The sequence below is a fragment of the Lepidochelys olivacea genome (assembly GCF_965140295.1).
Source record: "Lepidochelys olivacea isolate rLepOli2 genome assembly, chromosome: 7".
Taxonomy (NCBI): domain Eukaryota; kingdom Metazoa; phylum Chordata; order Testudines; family Cheloniidae; genus Lepidochelys; species Lepidochelys olivacea.
In genome coordinates, this window is record NC_140417.1 from 54,613,047 (window position 1) to 54,635,422 (window position 22,376).

The 22,376-nt window shown below is 46.4% G+C and overlaps 1 protein-coding gene across 5 annotated transcripts in view; it reads right to left on the reverse strand.

Moving 5' to 3' along the window:
- Positions 1-22,376, reverse strand: part of NDST2 (N-deacetylase and N-sulfotransferase 2) — a 231,903-nt gene that overhangs the window by 140,452 nt on the left and 69,075 nt on the right. For 3 of the 5 annotated variants that reach the window (XM_084633086.1, XM_084633087.1, XM_084633088.1), the window contains exon 3: positions 21-104. The gene's annotated coding sequence lies outside the window, so the exon portion shown is untranslated. Of the gene's footprint in view, positions 1-20; positions 105-14,922; positions 15,076-17,272; positions 17,292-22,376 lie in introns of those variants that run through there. The other 2 variants (XM_084633091.1, XM_084633090.1) reach the window with 2 other exon arrangements.

Sequence of the window (22,376 nt, forward strand, 5' to 3'; positions counted from 1 at the left end):
TACATCCATTTTTCTCTTACCTTGCTGAGCAGCTGTGTGCAGAGTCAGAGGAAGAGCCAGGCTACACTGCACCAAAAGCAGACTGAGCAAAGGGCACTGTGCACCTGTCAAGAGGAAGAACAGCTTAGTTTAACATACCGATACCAAGTAGAGTGAAGCAGTGATGTTTTCCAGAACAGACACATCCTGTGGTACCCGTCTCCATTTGAGGAGAGGGAGATCAACCCCTTAGGAAATCATCTGTGAACATCAGCGGTTATAAAGGAACCTGCATTTTCAGATTCAACTTTGATTTTAAAATTGTAGCCATAGAAAATAAGGGAGATATTCGGATTATTTCTATGATTACCATAGGCATGTCTGTTTACCAATTTGCTATTGTCCAGCCTGACCGCAAGGAATTAAATGAAAGGAGGCTGTTACAGGGAAACAAACAGGAATCAAAACAATTACAGCTATGAGGTACCTTAAGGGAACAATGGGAGAGCTACTAATTGGGAATGCCCACCTACCTGGCTCAAGCCAGGTTGGCAAGGTTCATTCTGATCCTAGGCTCTGGCCTGGAAAAAGGGGCACTAAACCAGTAAAGACACTGGACTAGAGAGGAAGGCAGGTGAGTGGGCAGCAGCTGGAAATGAGCCTCTGACAGAGAGAGAGAGAGAGAGAAAGAGAGAATGCTGCAGGGTCTGTCTCCCCCAGGAGCAGGGCATCTGGGGTGAGTAGAACTCACCCAAAACTGGCAAGGAAAGGATGAAGTTTAGGCCTGACTCAGGCATACAGGCCTTTTGTTGTTTTATCCCTTTTTTCTGCTTGCTACATTCAGCTTTGGGTAAATAAATAATATTCTGTTTGAAGAAGCTGGTTTTGAGTTACTTCCATCCACCACTGGAACCAGAGGAAAAGGGCTAACAGGTGCCAAACACAGGTGGGCCTGTCATGTTACTATATTTGGTAAACGGGAGGTGGAGAGGGGGGCTGCCCAGCACAGAAATTCAGTCTAAGAATGGTATAGACCATGTGGCATGTGATCCCGCCCAGAGAGGGGTGAAGCTGTACTCCAGAAGCTATATTCAAAAGGAGTCTAAAGCACAGCTTGCCCTGTAACTGTGACTGTAGTGTTTTATAATGTTGCCACTGCAAACCTCATCATTACATGGGTATCAGTGACATGGCAAGGCCACACACAGGAAAGAAAACCTGCAAGGTAAGAGGAAAACAAACTGTTTATTACTGATAGGCTCATTTTCCTCTCTATCATCTGCTGAGGAGGCAGGGGCTCAACAATAGTAGACCTAAACAGTCAGTCCTGTATCGCTTCCTGTCTAGAGCACACCGTGATAAGCCCAGCCTTCACGCACACTTCTTCAGAAACAATCTCCTCTTCGCTCAACAACAAAAACCTTTCAAAATCACAATGTCAGACAGTAAAAAAAAAATCCTTAACTATTCTGGAGGGGAGAAATCTCGGTTTTAACAACATAGCTGTCTTTTCCACAAAATACCCCTGGGCAACCCACTGTACAGCACATGTAAACTGTAGGCCTGCTGAGCCCAGAAGTGGAGAATAAAGAAGCACTCTGCAGTTCATAGGTTTCAGAGTAGCAGCCGTATTAGTCTGTATCCGCAAAAAGAAAAGGAGGACTTGTGGCACCTTAGAGACTAACAAATTTATTTGAGCATAAGCTTTCATGAGCTACAGCTCACTTCATCGGATACATGCAGCGGAAAATACAGTGGGGAGATTTTATGTACACAGAGAACATGAAACAATGGGTGTTACCATACACACTGTGACGAGAGCGATCAGGTAAGGTGAGCTATTACCAGCAGGCGTGTCCAACAAACCTCTGAACAGCATACTAACCCACAGAGAGCTTCTTACCAAGACTACAAAAAGAAGGATTCTGGGTGGACTCCTCCTGAAGGTCGAAACAGCAGACTGGACTTCTACATAGAGTGCTTCCGCCGACGTGCATGGGCTGAAATTGTGGAAAAGCAGCATCACTTGCCCCATAACCTCAGCCGTGCAGAACACAATGCCATCCACAGCCTCAGAAAGAACTCTGACATCATAATCAAAAAGGCTGACAAAGGAGGTGCTGTCATCATCATGAATACGTCAGAATACGAACAAGAGGCTGCTAGGCAGCTCTCCAACACCACTTTCTACAAGCCATTACCCTCTGATCCCACTGAGGGTTACCAAAAGAAACTACACCATCTGCTCAAGAAACTCCCTGAAAAAGCACAAGAACAAATCCGCACAGACACACCCCTAGAACCCAGACCAGGGGTATTCTATCTGCTACCCAAGATCCATAAACCTGGAAATCCTGGGCGCCCCATCATCTCAGGCATTGGCACCCTGACAGCAGGATTGTCTGGCTATGTAGACTCCCTCCTCAGGCCCTACGCTACCAGCACTCCTAGCTATCTTCGAGACACCACTGACTTCCTGAGGAAACTACAATCCATCGGTGATCTTCCTGAAAACACCACCCTAGCCACTATGGATGTAGAAGCCCTCTACACCAACATTCCATACAAAGATGGACTACAAGCCGTCAGAATACAGTATCTCCGATAATGTCTCGGCAAACCTGGTGGCTGAACTTTGTGACTTTGTCCTCACCCATAACTATTGCACATTTGGGGCAATGCATACCTTCAAATCAGCGGCACTGCTATGGGTACCCGCATGGCCCCACAGTATGCCAACATTTTTATGGCTGACTTAGAACAACGCTTCCTCAGCTCTCGTCCCCTAATGCCCCTACTCTACTTGCGCTACATTGAAGACATCTTCATCATCTGGACCCATGGAAAAGAAGCCCTTGAGGAATTCCACCATGATTTCAACAATTTCCATCCCACCATCAACCGCAGCCTGGACCAGTCCACACAAGAGATCCACTTCCTGGACACTACAGTGCTAATAAGTGATGGTCACATAAACACCATCCTATACCGGAAACCTACTGACCGCTATGCCTAACTACATGCCTTCAGCTTTCATCCAGATCGCACCACACGATCCATTGTCTACAGCCAAGCTCTACGATACAACCGCATTTGCTCCAACCCCTCAGACAAACACCTACAAGATCTCTATCAAGTGTTCTTACAACTACAATACCCATCTGCTGAAGAGAAGAAACAGATTGACAGAGCCAGAAGAATACCCAGAAGTTACCTACTACAAGACAGACCCAACAAAGAAAACAACAGAACACCACTAGCCATCACCTTCAGTCCCAACTAAAACCGCTCCAGCGCATCATCAAGGATCTAAAACCTATTCTGAAGGATGACCCATCACTCTCTCAGATCTTGGGAGACAGGCCAGTCCTTGCTTACAGACAGCCCCCCAACCTGAAACAAATATTCACCAGCAACCACACACCACACAACAAAACCACTAACCCAGGAACCTATCCTTGCAACAAAACCCGTTGCCAACTGTGTCCACGTATCTATTCAGGGGACACCATCATAGGGCCTAATCACATCGGCCACACTATCAGAGGCTCATTCACCTGTACATCTACCAACGTGATATATGCCATCATGTGCCAGCAATGCCCCCCCTGCCATGTACATTGGCCAAACTGGACAGTCTCTACGTAAAAGAATAAATGGACACAAATCAGATGTCAGGAATTATAACATTCAAAAATCAGTCGGAGAACACTTCAATCTCTCTGGTCACTCGATTACAGACCTAAAAGTGGCAATTCTTCAACAAAAAAACTTCAAAAACAGACTCCAACGAGAGACTGCTGAATTGGAACTAATTTGCAAACTGGACACCATTAATTTAGGCTTCAGTAAAGACTGGGAGTGGATGTGTCATTACACAAAGTAAAACTATTTCCCCATGTTTATTTCCTCCCCCCCCCCCCACCGTTCCTCACACGTTCTTGTCAACTGCTGGAAATGGCCTACCTTGATTATCACTACAAAAGGTTTTTTTTTTCTCTCCTGCTGGTAGTAGCTCACCTTACCTGATCACTCTCATCACAGTGTGTATGGTAACATCCATTGTTTCATGTTCTGTGTATATAAAATCTCCCCACTGTATTTTCCACTGCATGTATCTCATGAAGTGAGCTGTAGCTCACGAAAGCTTATGCTCAAATACATTTGTTAGTCTCTACGGTGCCACAAGTACTCCTTTTCTTTCTATAGTTCATAGTGGAGAGATATGGCTCTATACAAAGAAGAGAGACATCAAATAGAATGAGTCTGTCCCAAGAAGAAAGCTGTTATTCAAGCATAGGTGAAGTCTGCAGCAGAGCGCAGTACAGGATTATTTGCCTTCTCTCAATCTTCTCTAACAAACATTCTGAGCACTGAACATCCCTGGAGGAAAAGTCTGACCCAAATACTTTATTTTGAGCTTGGCCAGACTACACATTGTGCAGCCTGCCTATGTGCTAGGTCAGAAGTCCAAAAAGAACAGGATCTTGTTCTCCCACATCCTCTTTGCAGCCCTTGAGATCCTCTCTTCTGACACTTTAATCATGTGCAAGGAACCAGGCTCCTGTTCACTCCCCTGCATCCCCAGGCACTCCCAAAAAGACCCCAGCAAAAGATAATTTGAAAATGGTGCTCAGGGATCTATTCTCAAGGATTTTATTAGGATCTGGCTCTCTAGACTCAAAAACAGCCCACAAAAGTAATATACTTAGTTAAGCATGGCAGTCAATGTACGCACAACACAAAGCACTACAATACTTAGTACTTACTGGCCTGGATCTTAGCCCTGAGCTTCTTTGAGCTAGTAACCAAGCTTTCCAAAAACATCTACAGTATTTCACTTTGATTGTACGAGACTATATTCTTCAGCTGATTCCAGATACCACTTACATCCATCAGACAGAGAATTCTACTTATTCACTCTACTTGTCACAAGTCAAAGTTTATTATTCATTTAAACATATTTAAAATACACCAATTGCTCCAGGCGCATGGATTTTGAATTAAAGGCAGGTGCTGCTGCTTGCAGCTGATAAGACCTACTGTTAATGGTATCCAACAATGTTTGCATCATGCATCCTAGGGCAACAAATCCATGAGCTTTGAACAACAAACACAATTACTAGCTAAAGTGCTTATAACTGTGGAGATGAGACAAGAAACCTTGTCCTTTAGCTCCAAAACCACCCCCACTTCCCATTGAGCTAAGGGAGAACTCCTTTAAACAGAAGATGTAACTGGGCCCATACTCTCTTGAGATCAACTGCCAGGAAACAGTGTCATTTGCACAAGCCAGTGTGCTACACTGGGATAATACCACTGGGGGAAGCAGTGGGTTCTTGGCAATCTATGCTGCTTGGCCTGACCTTCTTTTGGAAGATAATACTCTGTGCTTATCCAAGGATCTCAAAGCATTTTACGAAGGTGAGTAAATATCGTCATTCTACAGCTGGAGAAACAGAAAATTAAATGACTTGCCCACAGTTTCACAGCAAATCCCAACCTGGGATTAGACTTCAGGAGGCTCAGTCCTCTAGATCACATTACCCTTATTGTGCTTACAGGGCAGAAGTCTGCTCTCAGATCCACATATGCACAACCCTCACTGCAGTCCATGCAAGTTGTATGAATGTATCTGAGAGCCAAATCTGGACTTAAATCTAAAGGAATACTGTGCTGATGGGCTACTGCCTTTAGACAGGCTTCCTTGTAGGCTTGACTAGACCCCAACATGTCAGCAAAATGTGAAGAGATTTATAGAGCAAAAACCCTGAACAACAGTGAAATATGGCAGATTTTTCCAGGAGCTCTGTTCTGCTCCTTCTTATCCACACTATAATCCCTCTCTGCCATCAAATAATGGCAGACATTGTTTGAGATGGATGTAAAATTGAGTTAATTTGAGCATCCCCTCCCAAACAGCCCGTCTTCCCCATTCCTCCAAAAACAGAATAGAAAGTCAATACCACCACTGAGGGAAAACAGTATACAGTGAGCCAGAGATAACCATATTTCTAAAGGAGGGTGTCAAATGCCACTTCTTTGGAATGAGACTAAAGGATAGGATTTCACAGTAACAAAGCTGAAATAGCCAACAGCTGGCCTTGAGGCGTATACTCCTCCGCTGCATCCAATTATGATGGGTGTCCCTCATGTTGCACCCAAATCTGATTCCAACCCATCCTAGCCTGCTGTTCTCAGTCTTCACGGTAAATTGACATCAAACACTGACTCAGGAAACTGAGGTTAGAGGGAACAGTATTTACTTTAAATGGATTAATCCCACATCTCATCACGCTTCCTCTGCTATGTTTTGTTTTATAGTGCCTCATTTTGATATTGTATTCCAAATCCAGGCTAGAGCAGGCTGAGAGTTACATAGGCAGAAGGCATACAGCTCTGCATAATGTAAAATGAACTACAGGCAAAGAGCCAAACCCCCTAACTTCCACAGAAAGCGAGAGATTACACACACATACTGAGTGCCCCAGATTTGGGCACTGAGATTTGGGCACAGGGAGCGTGTCCTTGACACTGACCAAGGGGAGTGAAATCATGAAGTGAGCGAGGTGGGGAACCTGGGTGATGGATGCATTAGAACAGGGGTGGGAAAACTTTTTGGCCCGAGGGCCACATTGGGGTTGTGAAACTGTATGGAGGGCCAGGTAGGGAAGGCTGTGCCTCCCCAAACAGCCTAGCTCCCGCCCCCTCCCACTTCCCGCCCCCTGACTGCCCCCCTCAGAACCTCCCCTGCTCCCTGTCTGCCCCCTCCCAGGACCCCCCATCCCTAACCGCCCCCCCAGGACCACACCCCCTATCCAGCACCCCCTGCTCCCTGACTGCCCCGACCTCTATCCACATCCCTGCCACCTGACAGGCTCCCCGGGACTCCCACGTCTATCCAACCCCCCCTGCTCCCTGACTGCCCCTCCCAAGAACCTCCGCCCTATCCAACCACTCCCTGCTCCCTGTCCCCTGACTGCTCCCCGGGACCCTCTTCCCCTTATCCAACCCTCCCACTCCCCGCCCTCTTACCATGCTGCTCAGAGCAGCAGGACTGGCAGCCGTGCCACCTGGCCAGCATGACAGCATAGCTGTGGAGGAAGGGGGACAGCGGGGGAGGGACCAGGGGCTAGCCCCCCTGGCCTGGGGCTCAAGAGTCGGGCAGGATGGTCCAGAGGGCCGGATGTGGCCCACGGGCCATAGTTTGCCCACCTCTGCATTAGAATGACTGGAGTGGAGTTGATGCACAAATGCAAATACAAACCTTTAACTGCTGAGCAAATCAGCCTGGTTCACTGGTGTGTTTGTCTTTTTGCAGTAAGCACTCACATGGCTTAACCAGTTAGTTGAAACTTCCCCATCCTGTGAGAACTGTATCTCAGTAACTCAGTACGTTGGAGCTTTGAACTAGAAACCACTTGGTTTGCAGGGCAGCCGCTCTAGCAGGTGAACTGAATCGAGTCCCTGCCGTGCTGAGCTAGTGGAGAAGCACATCTCGTCTCAGCTAGAAATTGCTCTTATGCACAGGCCTCTCAACACAATAAAAAAATAACCTAAACCAGCGTTTCTCAAATGCAGCCACCAGGGGCTTTTCTTGTGGCCATAGCCTCCTGGGTGGTGACTGGGGGGCAGGGGGGAAATGAGGCAGATCCCTGCCCCCTTCTGGAGTCACAAACATTGTAGGAGCAGGCAACTAGTGTGAGTTCCCCTCTTTCCTGGGGGCGGTGGAGCTAGGGCTTCGGGCTTCAGCCCTGGGGTGGTGGGCTGCAGGCTCTGGCCATGTGGCAGCAGGCTCCATCCCCCGGCCGCAGGGCTTCAGGCTCCAGCCCCGACCTCACCCCCCCCCATCATCACTGGCCCTCTCTGCCTCCCTACCCCCCCCACCCCCCTAGGGCTTAATTTGTCCCCCACCTTGCAGGGGCTGAGTAAGTCTGCTGTGAAAAGTGATATTACCAAATGTCACTTTTCACAGTAGCAGATTTACTAGGTAGCAAGTCTTAAAAAAAGAAAATCAACCAAAAAAAGCAAAACATGTAAAGCACCTTATTTGTGTTTCTGTATAGGTCTAGTAAAAATAGACAACTGTATGTTATTTTTATTATTGAGTCTGAAAAAAAAAAGCCTACTTAAATAAACGACAATGATTTGGACATATATATGTGCATATTTATTTGTTTTTCCTAAAGTTAAAGCATTTTAGCCGCCAGCAAGAGTTGGTGGCCGCACTGCGAGGCCACCAAAGATTTTGTTGTGAGAAGCTCTGATCTAAACTCATGTTTTGAATCACAGCTTGTAGGCTCTGCATGGAGATATGGCTATCGAAATCCCAATTATCCTCCCCAATGTTGATTTAATTATATCGCTGTAATTGAGTTTACTCCGTACAAGAGACAAAAGGTGAAGAAATTCCAGTCAATGACACCTGAGATAAGGGAATGAGCAAATGGAGAAAACAGTGCTAGGTCTTCACATTCCCACCTGCCAGTATTATCGTACATATATAGGGTTTAAAAAAAATCTACTTGACGGGGGCAGGTAGGAGGCTTTGGCAAACACTAAGTTAAAATAAATGAAATTTCTAGACCTTAAGGTTATGAAGACAACTTGCCAGATGTAAACCAAATGTAAACCAATGCAGACAATGTCTTCCTAAGTCTGCAGAAAGGACCACTCCAGTGGCCTGTTCTGCTCAGGGCTTTTCCAAGCTGCGGCAGTGGACACAGAACTAATGTAGTCCGCTATCACTGCTGCTATTAAGAACTTGTGGGCAAAAGTGAAACTGAGGAGAGTCAGGTCAGTTTCATTTTGCTGCCCCTTGGGAAAGCTCTTCACAGTAACAGAGACACTGGAGCTATTCACTCCAGGAGAACAGAAATGGAGGCACAAAGAAAGGCAGAATAGCAGCAGTCAGAAAACAGAGGGAATGTTAGAGTAGGAGGAGACAAACCCCAACCATCCATCTAAAAGTCAGGAGGTTCTGAGGTGACAGAGGAAAAATGCTCCTGTTCTTGGGAACGGGGCAGAAAGAAGGCTCTGATTATTTTATTATTATTTATTATGTTTATTACAGAATCATAGAAGCACAAGACTGGAAGGGACCTCAAGAGGTCATCTAGTCCAGTCACCTGTACTCAAGGCAGGACTAAGTAATAACTAGACCATTCCTGATAGGTGTTTGTCTAACCTGCTCTTAAAAACCTCCAATGATGGAGATTCCACAACCTCCCCAGGCAATTTGTTCCAGTGCTTAACTACCCTGACAGTTAGGAAGTTTTTCCTAATGTCCAGCCTAAATTGCCCTTGCTGCAATTTAAGCCCATTGCTTTTTGTCCTATCCTCAGAGGCTAAGGAGAACGTTTTTTCTCCCTCTGACTTGTAACAACCTTTTATGTATTTGAAAACTGTTATCATGTCTCCTCTCAATCTTCTCTTCTCCAGACTAAACAAACCCAGTTTTTTCCAATCTTCCTTCATAGGTCATGGTTTCTAGATCTTTCATCATTTCTGTTGTTCTCCTCTGGACTTTCTCCAATTTGCCCACATCTTATACTCCAGCTGAGGCCTTATCAGCGTGGAGTACAGTAGACAATTAAGATTATGGCAGTGTCTAGATCCAACCAGGATTAGAACCCCACTGTGCTAGGCACTAAACAAACATGGATTAGTAGACAGTCCTTGCCCCGAAAAGCTTACAATCTATATAAGAAAGGGATGGGGAAAGGTGCTATCATAGGGTGTCACTGGCCCTTTAAGAGGCAAGAGGCCAGTGCACCTGTGACTGGTCCGCTGATCTCCAGTAGAGTTCAAGAGAAGACACTTAAGCCATTTAAATGGTTAGTCTGAAAAGGGCCAGAAGAGTGCTGACTGAGAGCACAGACAAAGAGCAAGAAAAGTGGTAGGTGACAGCTGCCTGGTAGTCAGGAAAGGGGCTAAGCCTGCTGACCTTCCTGAGCCAGAGAGCCCATGGCAGCAGGCTAAAGCGGGCTGAGCTGTTGGACTAGGTTTTGGGTAGAAGAGTCATGAGACTGGTCACTCAGGTGGATGGCTGGCAGTGTCGGTCCCTGGAATCAGGGCAGAAAGGAACAGGGACTTGTGTGCAGGTGAGCTCATGGAGAGGTGAAAGTGATGCCCATGGAGAGGTGACCGGACAATCACAGTACCTTTATATGTTTTACCGTGGGAACTGGGAGAATCATTTTACCATGAGAGTTCTATGGACTATTGTACATGTACATGAATAAATTATGCCTCAAAGTGGGACTTTGAACTGGACATTGAGAGACAGTACTGTTTTTACAGCTGGCCTGAGGGGAAATTGAGTCAAGCACATCTGTCATGCCCCATCTTGCCAATGTAGGACGCTCCAGGTTGGGGGTTGCCTTATTACAGGGCTGTAACAAACAGGCAAAGTGAACAATACGGTGAAAAGCCAATGTCATGTTAGTTCCATGCTATTTGCGAGGGCGGGGGTGGGGGGGTTAGCTGGGAGAGGATAAGCTGTTTATCAAACACCTACCAACCAGAAACTGATAAGAAGGATCAAGAACCTGACTGGGGTTGAGGCACAGCAGTCTGAGAGGAATCCTGTCATCCTGCTCTTTCCTAGAAGTTGTGTAAGGGGTGAAAATTAAGATGCCTTCTCACCAGGGCATTGACCCTGGATGATGATGCCCTTCCCATCTTTCATATCAGTCTGGCAAATAAGTTCTCTCTTCTGGCTACTGCGTGAATATGAAACAGGGAGGTAAAAGATTGATCGGAATAAGGTACAAAGGAAGAGTATGGCATAGACAGATTTGTGGGGAAGAAGATATATATGGGGAGGAGGTAGAGAACACACTGTAGGGAAAGGCATTCTGCACCCTGCCTAGCAGATGTTGGGTAAGTTTTTCGAGCTCTGCATATTATATCACTGTATATCTGCTGGTGTCTTCAAACTGCATTGTCCCCCTCCAAAAATAGCATTTGTAGAACTACTCATCCTGATCCAGGTCCAACACATCTCAAGAGGGGTATAACAGGAAGGATTCCATTTATACAAAGACCGAGCTCTGAAGCAAACTTCCCAGCTCCCTCTGGCACTCCATTGCAGCAGGCACAGCAGAGATTGAGCACCAGCCTCAGATAAATTCAAAGATGGAATCCAGAAAAATCTTCCACATGAAAGTGAACATACAGTCAGTTTGGCATTCCTTACATTCATTTTGATCTTCAAATCAAACTTATTTTACATGGCACTCAGATTTCCAATGTGCTGCAGATGTTTGTACTGCCCAGGCATAAATACATTGTAGAAGCTGTTTGGCATGGTAGAGGAGAGGTCTGAAGGTCTAGGCAGCTTCAGTGGGGACAGTTTGGGTTTCTGGCACCCAAAAGACACAGGAGGTAGCCAGAACATGGTCAGACAGCTTATGGCAATAAGTAGGAGGTACATCTCCTCATTCCCTCCTCCCTCGGGACAAGGATGGAGGAGCTGACCTGAAATATCCCTTGTGGTCTTGAATTCCTAATGAACACAATTAAAACAGCCTCAACCAAAATAAAACAAACACATAATTTTCCATCTGGGAAGAAGATGAGGAAAACAAAGGTCACCTGTGACAGGTATTAGCCATGTAGCTAAATGAACTTCTGGAACAGACTCAGATATTCTGGTGATGAGGGCAGTGTAAGAACCTGTATAGAATAGAGCAGTTTTCACCCAGAAATTCTTGATAGCAATCAGCTGCCCCATTGCCACTCCCACACCCAACAGTGATGAATGCACATAATATCTGAATGTTTCCATTAGCTAACAGCAATGAAATAGTTAAAACTAACAAACAAATTGTCATTAGGTTTCAGAGTTAACAATTCAGTTACATTGTATGGGGTGCAGTTCACACCCCAGCTGCTTCAGGTTGTTTGCAGACTCAGGAAGATAACATTAAATTCACACAGATCACATATGGAAGATTTTCTTCACAACTATAAGGACTAGAAACACAACTTTTTAAAAAAAAAAAGTAAAGATTAGATTTAGAAACATAATTTTAAGGCAAAGGGTGAATTCTGCGGGATATTCTACAGCTACAGAATACATGGGACTCTGTAAGAACAATGGCTATGGGGAGCTCCTGGTTACTACAGTCATTATCGGCAGGAGTGGAATCAGCACAAAAAATGGCACAGGAGCACTGAGTGAGGGAACTGTAGGGAATGGGTAGGGCAATGATTGGAGTGTAGTGTCCACTACTTGAGTGCTAGTTTCTAAAGACAGGAGTTATTCCTGGGAGTGACATAAAAGTGACACCCACGGAGATTAATAGCACTAACCAAAATATATACAGAAAAAGGCCTTTAATCTTGGAACCTATAAAAAGCCTGAGTGACAGAGCCGCTAGAGCAGACAAGAATTTTAAATCAGTAGGCAGTTAAAATTTTTATCTGTGAATAATTTAATTGAAGACCGGATGGAAGGAAGCTGACAAGCACCAGTGGAAGAGCAGAACCTGAGAAGTACCAGCTACAAGGGGAAGATAGACTGATTCCCAGCAGGTAAAGGATCAGAAAGGGTGGTTCTTTGTGCAGAGGGAGAGGGAGAAACTTTGGTGACCCAACTGAAGCCACATATACTTGACTAGAGAATAATGAGAAGATGCTTTTAAGTGTATTCAGATGCTGAAATCCAAGTCAGGAATTCCCAAGAAAACTTTTGACAGCACCCGAGATTATTAGTAATAATAAAAACCCCACAGGGGAGCAAAGGAGAAAAAGTGGTGGGCATTTAATCTTGAGAAAGCTCAGGAACAGATGGGCACCCATCCTCTTCCATACAGAAAGAAATATCCAAATCAAAACAGCAGCAGACCTTACAGAAGAAATTCGAATGCACAACCGAAGCCTCAGGTCTGATTCGTCTCAGCTTCCCTCAATCACCAGGTTGAAACAGATGCCCTCCCTTCCCCCACACCTCTTATAAATGGAAACATAAGGCCAAGAATCTGTTCAAAAGCTAATCCTCATCTCCAGTATCATGCTGTGTCCCACTGGACCTCTATCCCTCCTTTCTTACTCGATCACTTTCTTTCAACTCCATCTGACACAGCTGGTGAATTTAGGGTAAAGGGAAGCTATTTGAAAAATATTTTTTAATCCAATGCCCCCGCCAACCAGTTTCAAACCATGAAATCTACAAAATCTGAAGTATAGCATTATCGCTTCTAATGATCGAGGATCCATGTGAGTAACCAGGGTACATGATGTCTGCATGGGTCTGGGGTATCCCTGAGAAGCTTAGAGAGAGTGTGAATGTTACCGTCTGTAGAGCAAATTCATTAAAGAATTAGAGTGGTATAATCATATGTATACTTCTTACACACACACACACACACACACCCCTCTTATGTGCTCATTAAAAATTCCCCTTCTGCATCCCAACAGGCTGAACCATTACCATATTAGCATTTTGGAAAACACTTGCACAACAGCAAAAGCAGCCTCACAGTAGGAAATCTCCAGCAGGGAGACAACAATCCAACAACAAACAGGACATGCAGTATCAATGAGAAGTGAACTCTGAGCTGTTAGGACAGATGCAAAAGCCCATAGTGGTGTGGGGCGATATACTTGTCTAACAACCCCAAGCACAAGCAGAGGCTTCAAAGCAGTGAAAGAGGGCTTATTTTACCTTGAAGCAGAATCATTTGTCCATCTAATTCTTCAGAAGGGGGGCTGGGGGGGGAGAGAGAATACTGGCCTCAGTCTCCACCAGGAATACACAGCAGCTGATAAGTACCAAAACAGATTTTCACCTGTGGCCTACACTGGAATTCAAATTCTGATGTCCAGAGATGTATACGGCTAGCAACAGAATTCATATCCAAATACACTAGTACAGGGAGCATCACTTCCAGCTACAGCAGAGCAAATAGTGGTGAGCTAGTCAATGAACTAAATCTTGAATTTTGGTATATTTGCAAGCCCATTCCATTTGTTTAAGGAAAAAAAAAAACCACAATGGGGTTAAACAAAATTTTGCTCATATAAATGATTATGAACAAAATAAATCAGACATCTTAATTTCCCTTTGGAAGGAAGCAGAATACCGTGTGACTAAGGTGCTGGAGCAGCAATCAGAGAAAGACAATGCAAAAATATTCAACACAACGCAGTTTGTCAAACCACCAAGAGGCTAAAATGTGTTGTATAAGGGGTTTCAGCAAGAATTTCACAAAACCAGACATTTTTCCAAACAAGCACCTGTTTAGGAACCATTTCGAACTGGACAAATACCTGCATTTCATCTGAAAAGCCACAGATATTTACCCACCTCTACATCCAGCCTTTGACTGCAGCAAGAGTCCTAGGCAGCACAACAGTGCGGGGGCACACGCCCAGCATTCAAGTGCAGAGTGTACTTCACAACTTTAACGGGGATGTCCTTCAAATGTACACCCCTGTTACCCTGAACCCTCACAAATCTGCTGTTATCTCACATCAGAAGTGATAAATCACCATGGGGAAAATGTATTCTGTATGATTCTATAACACCGTCATTTGAAGCTTTCTGCCCTATCATTTTTTATCCTGCATTTTGGCCATGTCCCCTACACCACATCTCACATCTGGGCTTCAGCAGTTGGAGGTATGTACAGCAAAATCCACAATCCAACACTATTCTGTTGGGAGGAACTGTACAAATTTGATATTAAACAATCTCTGCTCAGGACCCTGTCAGACAACATGGCATTAATGCTGTGAGGAGACTGTCAACACAGATAGGGAAAGCTGTCATTACAGTCACACAGACACTCCTGGTAAACTTCACCGTTGCAGCCAGGGAACCTGGCAAGTCAGACTGCAGCAAAGAAATTCCATTTTTTGTATGATGAAGCCTACATGGACTATCTGAGAAAGAGGGAGTTTGGACTACAGTATTCATTGCGAAGAGTTCCTTACCTTTTCCTTCAATTGGCAGAGGTTACATCACCCCTTGAAACACAGCCACAAGCAAAGGCAAGACTTGCATATGAATCTTCCTTTCTTTGGGTGTTTTGGAGAAAGTGGGTGGGGAGAAGGGGGAGAATGCACTCAAGTGAGCATTCATGCTTCAGCCAGCTTGAGGATGAGGCTCTGCAGCGAAGTCCTTAAGACCTTCTCACGGCTGCTGATCTCATCCAAGAAACTGAAAGAGCATCTCAGCAGGACACTGCCAGCCTCCCTTTCAGATCCCTCTTCCTAATGGCCATTCTCTGGCAAGCAAAATGTCAAGAACCAGGCGGGGGCGGTGTTTGGAGAAGGAGGGAGGTGGAGGGATAAGAGATTCTCACCATCCATCAACCTCAAAACCTATTCAGCCGACAACTTGAATGGAGCCAGCATTTCATTCTCCATGGTAACAAGAGATGGAAGGAAGATGGAAAAAGAGAAAGAGACAGACAGAGAGGGCAAGTTAAGAGCAGGCCTGGCAGAAACTGACGTGGAAGAAGCTGGGAGAGTTCTAAACCTTGCCATTTCTCTTTGCTGTGCAAGTTGCATACGGAAGAAGGAAAAGCCCTTTTTCTGCCCTCTCAGCCTCTTCCATGTGGTAAGTTGTCATAAGATCAGGGTGAGATGTCTTTTCTGCAAGCAGAGTGAAGGGGGGGCTGGAAATCACTCACTCTGCTATATCCATCCTAAGAAGAGGGAATGACTCCTCCATGAGTGGAACTGGGAGAAGCATCATTGCTCCTAAGGCTGCTGCAGCCATCCCTAGATCAGGGCAAGGCTACCCCACAGCAAGCAAAGCAGAGGAGGGAGAAGGAACTGTTATTCCCTGAACAATGCTTGATTTATAATGAAGCCACTAATGCAATTACAATCTGTGTGCCAACCCAGCCCTTCTGCCACCCCCAAATGGGAGGAGGCCAGAGTCCCCCCCGATTGCCTGCCTCCTACATCCCTTTTCCTGTCTCATCTCACACATGGATGCACATTTATAATTTTACTGCTACAAACTGAATACCCTGGAAGCACAGAAGCCTGGTGTGTGTGTCTCTCTCTCCTGCCTCCTCCCAAGGTGCACTGAAATGAAGGCACATATTTAAAATCCAGGCATCACCTTTCCCAACCTCTGGGAGCCCTGCGTAATTCAGCTCTCATTAACATTTCAGACCTGGCCCTTCTTCCGAACTTTCTTTTCTATTTTACATTCATAACTCGAGCTGTCACAGCCAGAACATGCACAACGGGGAAATTACATTTGGATTCTAGCGGGTTTGTGTTGCAAGCTGGCCCCATGCAGCTACTGAAAGAGTCTCAGCTAAAGCATTTATGCAAGATAACCAAACAAAGGAATGAAAAGCCCAGCAAATCCCGGTCGCTTTCGCCCCCGTCTTATTCCTTTTTGAATTCCTGCCACAGGATTTTCTTGAAGGACACATTTAAAAAACTCCCTCTCCCCCACCCCCATCCCACCCCATCAGTGCTCAGACTCTCAATTTGTGGTTTGTTCTGACCCGGGGTATTGTATGCGGGAAAGACTGTTGCATGATACTTCTCAATAGCCTTGTCTATACACTCAGCTTTTTGTTAAAGGTGACCCTGGGCTGAATTCTCCCAATAGCCCTCATAGCACATGTTTTAAAATCATCTTAAAGAAAAAATAAGTAATCAGCACAACTTTTCTCCATTTCTTATTCCTCCTTGAAATTTGCTTTTTGAAAACATCCTTTCCTCCTCAGCTCCCTATAGCTTGCGTAACTTGGTTTCTGCAAAATTATGACATCACAACCACCATGGACAAGTTAACACCCATCTTTCCCACCCAAACACAGGCTTTATTCATTCACCATTTCAAAAACAGCCATATTACTCTGCCATATGTTTTTGCAGGCCGTGCATCTGCCACTGAAAGTAGATGCCAACCTAAGAGAAAACAGGCTTCATTTTCACCATCACCTTCCAAGTTTCAGAACAGTCTGAACTGCAAACAACAAAATGGCAACCTAGGAGGGGACACCCAGGGTCACTTCCCTTCTCCTCCTCTCCTGCGGCAGCCAGCTACAGTGTCATTCAACTCATCCTCCTGGTAGGCTCCTATCCCCCTGCCTCCTCAGCCAGCATGGAGCATCTGCACCTTTTGATGTGTGCACAAGGGGCTTGCTTTTGCTGAGCATATGAAAGAGGGTGAGGGGAATGGGACTGGGAGTGTGGGCATTGGAGTCACATCTGTATGAACAGGGACTACCAAAGAATCGTTAGAAAGATATTAATCTCCTAAATATCAGACTTGCAAAGAATAGCTCTGAATTGCATTCACACAACCAACCTGAACTTTAGTTCTCTTCCCCTCATTTGAGTTCCTCTCACAGCTCTCAGGAGATATCTCTGTCCCTCCCCCTTCATCCACCTGCCCACCTCCACCAAGGTGACTGTTCTTCTGAAAAAAACAATTTGTTTTGAAAAATAAAATGGGGAACAACAATAGTATAACAAACAACAGCTTTGTTATTGAAGCACAAAAGAGAAGACAACATTTTCGCCAGTTGTGACAAAGCAGGATCTCTCCCAGCACTGACTGCACATTGAGTTTCACCTTGATCCTCTTGAAGAGGGTTTGAAAGCATTATTGTTTATCTGTAGTTTGGAGAGAGGATGTGCTTTCTTGTGAAGTGGGTTCTAATGTACTTCAGAGACTTGCCATCTGCTAATATGATCCTATTCTCTCGCTATGATCCGAAAACAATATCAGGGGCAAAAGGAAAGCCTGTCCACGCCGTCTCCAACTGCACACTTTAAGAGGAGGGAACACACTCACCATGTCACCAACCTATGGAAATGTGCCGTGAAAAAGCATTCAAAGAGCAAACAGCTCCACCAAATAGGTACTGTCTCCTCTCTCCCTCCATGATTCTTCTTATCCTGTTACTGATTACAGCAGCCAGGGGAAGGGGCTGTGGACTTTTCCAAGATCCACATCCTATTTGTCAGAGAGAACTATTGTTAACAGACTGAAGCTAGCATAGTAAGGAATGAGGATCCCCCCCAAAAAGGATGATCTCCCAGCACTGTAGTGGGTGGGGTAAACTCATGCAGAGCAAAGGTCTCATTCGGTTACCAAATGGAAGTATGATACAGCTGAAGTATCTCAATGGGATATTACAGGAAAAGCCAAAATACAGCACTGCTATACGCTAACTTAGAAAGAAGCTGAGACTTTGATTCCATCAAGTTTGGTGGTCTCGGTGCAGTTCCCACTTTACAAAAGCTACGATTGCAATAACCACTAATTATCAGAGAGTTGAGGCACGGCAAGCCACACAAGTGGGGCACTATGGAAAGGTTACCCATTCTGCACCTGGTCTATGAACAAACAACTTCAGTCTCCAGAGCACTAAAGTCATTTACACTGAAAAAAAAGCAAACTTCCACAAGACAAAAAAACCCTTCACCTCCACTGAAAAAGTCAACAAGTCAGGTAGCTGTGTCAAGCCTCTGCCATGTTTTATCGTTAGAGCACTTAGTGTGTCACAAGGGTCGTGGATCCAAAAAGAACAACCCTCAGTCTTGGCCTTGCTTTCACTTGCCAAAATCAGGATAGACAATCTCAATGCAGCCAGAAAACATCTATGTTCACCAGCGTTAGGCCCTGGTGACAGCTCCTAAACCAGGAATCAGTGTGCTTCAAGACTCAAGGAGGTTAAAAAAAAAAAAAAAAAAGTAGAAAAACGTATGACCCAATCTGATACATGAGCTGTGCACAGAGGCTCCGTTCAGAGCAGGTGGCAAAACGCAGGGCTCACAGTGCCCTTCCCTATGGAAGGGTCTCTGCAAATGGAATGAAAGGTGCCTAGTAACACAGCACAAAGATATCTGATTTCTCAGCAGATCAGACAACACAAGCCTATAGAAGGGAATGTCAAATCGCCTACAATTTGAGTCAGTGCCATGTACGGTGTCACCTGGATATGGAGAGGTAGCAACTCTGCACCTGTATTTCTGCTGACCTTCTCTTGGAGATGCCTGAAAACATTGCAGCTCAAAGTGGAGGTACTGTTATGCCTCCTTTTACACACATGTAAACCAAGCTCAAAGCATACTGAAAAGGGTCTAACTTTATACCAGGCTGATGTGGAAGGATACCAGGGGTGTCCAAACCATGATGTTAACAGGCAAGAAAGTTTGAGAAATAGACCCTCAACTACTCGCTTCCAGGTCACCTTCTCTTCTCTGTCCACAACAGATCAATGAACCACAGAATCATTTTGCAACTTTTCCCCTTTCCTCTGCATTCCCCTTTCAGTAAATTTTCAAAATCCCATAAATGCTCTAGATTACCCCTCTACAAGACAAGTGTGCAAGGTACACTTTCTAAAACCCTGGCCTGGACCAGAGCAAAGAGAAGTGACTATGAACTTTCAAGTTCAGCCAACCACACTAACAAACATGGGGAGGACTGGCAAGCTCATCCCATGGAGGTGAAAGTTAGTGACTGTGGAGTAGGGCACTGAAGACAGGAAGATAAAAGTGAAGAAGAAAATCAGCGTTGGACATCTTAGGCAGGGATGTGGGGGTTCCTGTAGGGCTGAGTAGGAGGGGAGCTCAGGAGTAGAAATTCCCCATTTTGGATGGGGTAGGACAGAGGGCACTGGAAAAGAAATCAAGAGCGGAGCAAAGATGATGACCCTAGCTTTGGAATGCACCATCCAGAGCAAGTGGGCAGGGAATGCCTCAGATGTGGAAATCAAAGGGAAAAGCACTTGTGGTCAATGACCAGGTGCCAGAACCCTTAATGCTGCTTTAATTCCAAAGAAGGGGAATTAGAAATGAAAGAAGATTTCCCATGTGTTTGTTACTGTACTGAAACCAGGAAGAATCATCAGAGCAACCAACAACAGGATCTGTGTCCCCAGATTCTCTCAACTCAGGAAGCGACCAGAGTATAAATCCCCACCATGGCAGAGAGAAGGAGCTGGTAGTACCTATTAAAGAAGAGATGGCACCGGCACTTTGCAGCTATTTACAAACACAACAGAAACAATGGAGTAGGGAGGCTAGCAGATCCTCCTGCACAAAATACCCCTAAGCCTAACATCTCAGTTTCTCTTCACTTAAGTTAACTAGTTTCAGAGTAGCAGCCGTATTCGCAAAAAGAGAAGGAGTACTTGTGGCACCTTAGAGACTAACCAATTTATTTGAGCATGAGCTTTCGCGAGCTACAGCTCACTTCATCGGATGCATACTGTGGAAACTGCAGAATGCATCCGATGAAGTGAGCTGTAGCTCACGAAAGCTCATGCTCAAATAAATTGGTTAGTCTCTAAGGTGCCACAAGTCCTCCTTTTCTTTAAGTTAACTAGCTTGTATATACCTAGCCAAAAAGTCAGGACTCCAGCCAGGATTTACAGGGCCTAAGAGGTCTTACAGCTCCTCTCCCTTTCCCCACAGGACTCACCTCCATCTTGCACCTGTCCCGTCCTCTCCCCTGGTATTTGTGGTTATGGCTTTACTTCAGATAGACACTTGCGGCTGGCCTGTGCCAGCTGACTCAGGCTCATTTATTTTCGTAGAAGTTTGGGCTCGGGCTGGAGCTAGGGTTACCAACTTTCTAATGGCACAAAACTGAACATCCCTGCCCAGCCACTTCCCTAAGGCTCCACCCCGCCTCTTCTCTGAGGCCCCGCTCCATCCCCCCTCCCTCCATTGCTCGCTCTCCCCCAGCCTCACTCACTTTCACCGGGCTGTGGCAGGGTTTTGGTGTGCGGGAGGCAGGTGAGGACTCCAGTTGGGAGTGCGGGCTCTGGGCTGGGGCCAGGGATGAGGTGTTTGGCATGTGGGAGAGGCCTCTGGGCTGGGGCAGAGTGTTGAGGTGCGGGGGGATATGGGGTCTGAGCTGGAGGTTCAGGCTCTAGGTGGGGCCAAAAATTAGGGGTTCAGGAGAGGGCTCCGAGCTGAGGCAGGTGGTTGGGGGGAGGTGCAGGCTCTTGAGTGGGGCCTGGGATAATGGGTTTGGGGTGCAGGAAGGAGCTCAGGGCTGGAGCAGGGAGTTGGGGTGTTGGGGGAGGTGCGGGCTCCAGGAGGGAGCTTGGGTGCAGGAAGGGACTCTGGGCTGGGACACGGGGTTGGGGTGCGGGAGGAGGTTTGGATTGCAGGGTCCCAGCAGCGCTTACCAAGGCTCCCGGGAAGCGGCTGCCAGGTCCCTGCAGCCCCATAGACATATGGGCAGCCAGGGAGGCTCCATGTGCTGCCCTTGAGCTCACAGGATCCACCCCGCAGCTCCCATTGGTTGCAGTTCCCAGCAAATGGGAGCTGTGGAGCTGGCTCTCAGGGCGGGGGCAGCATGCTGAGCCTCCCGGGCCACTCACATGTCTAGGGGCTGCAGGGACCTGGCGGCCACTTTCGGGCACTGCGCAGAGCTAGGGCAGGCAGGGAGCCTGCCTTAGCCCCAGGCCCCTGCTGTGCTGCTGACTTGATTTTTAATGGCCCAGTCGGCACTGCCACCAGGGTCCCTTTTTGACCAGGCGTTCCAGTCGAAAACTAGACTCCTGGCAACCCTACCTATGGGACCCTTCCTCCTCACTGGCTCCCAGAGCCCAGGCACCAACTGGAGCCCGAACATGAACCCGAGTTAGCTGCCACAGGCCAGCCGCAGGTGTCTAACTGCAGTATAGACATACCCTTTAGTTCAGCCACATACACATATGGAGGTAATCCTGCCCCATACACATACACACTGACACCTCTCTCTTCCACCTGAAAACAGGCCTGAGGAGGCTGCACCCAAGAAGCAGTAGTTCTTGGGAGGAAAGGGAGCTGCTCCTCTGCCCCCTGGAGTGCTCCTTAGGCCTGAAGAGAAGTCATTTGCTGAGTTGTTTGGGCATTTTGGGGAGGGGAGAGGGAAAGGGAACCAGCCCAGAGGCCAATTGTTGCTGCCTCTCCAGTTACTGTGGCAGGAGAGCGTCGGTGCAGAAGGGGTTAGCTGATCAGGCTAACTACAGCAGCAATTAAACCCAATGCTGTCTCCAAAGACAGTCTCTGAAAGGGTGCCAGTGCCACCCAGGCCATGGATGGCAGGCAGGGCAATTCTATAGACCTGACAACAGAGGTGGAGCCAGGACCCAGCAGCCCCACTACTCAGGTTGTTTGTCTGAGCAGCAGAACTACTAAGTAGTGTCATATGGGTCACTGCTTACCAGTGTGACTTGTGCCCTCCAAAATCTCTTATTCCATCTTCAACAGGTGGTTTCATAGAATCATTGGACTGGAAGGGACTTTGAAAGGTCATCTAGTCCAGTCCTCTGCACTCATGGCAGGACTCAATATTATCTAGTTCAGTGGTTCTCAAAGCCGGTCCGCTGCTTGTTCAGGGAAAGCCCCTGCCGGGCGGGACCGGTTTGTTTACCTGCCGCATCCACAGGTTCGACCGATCGCGG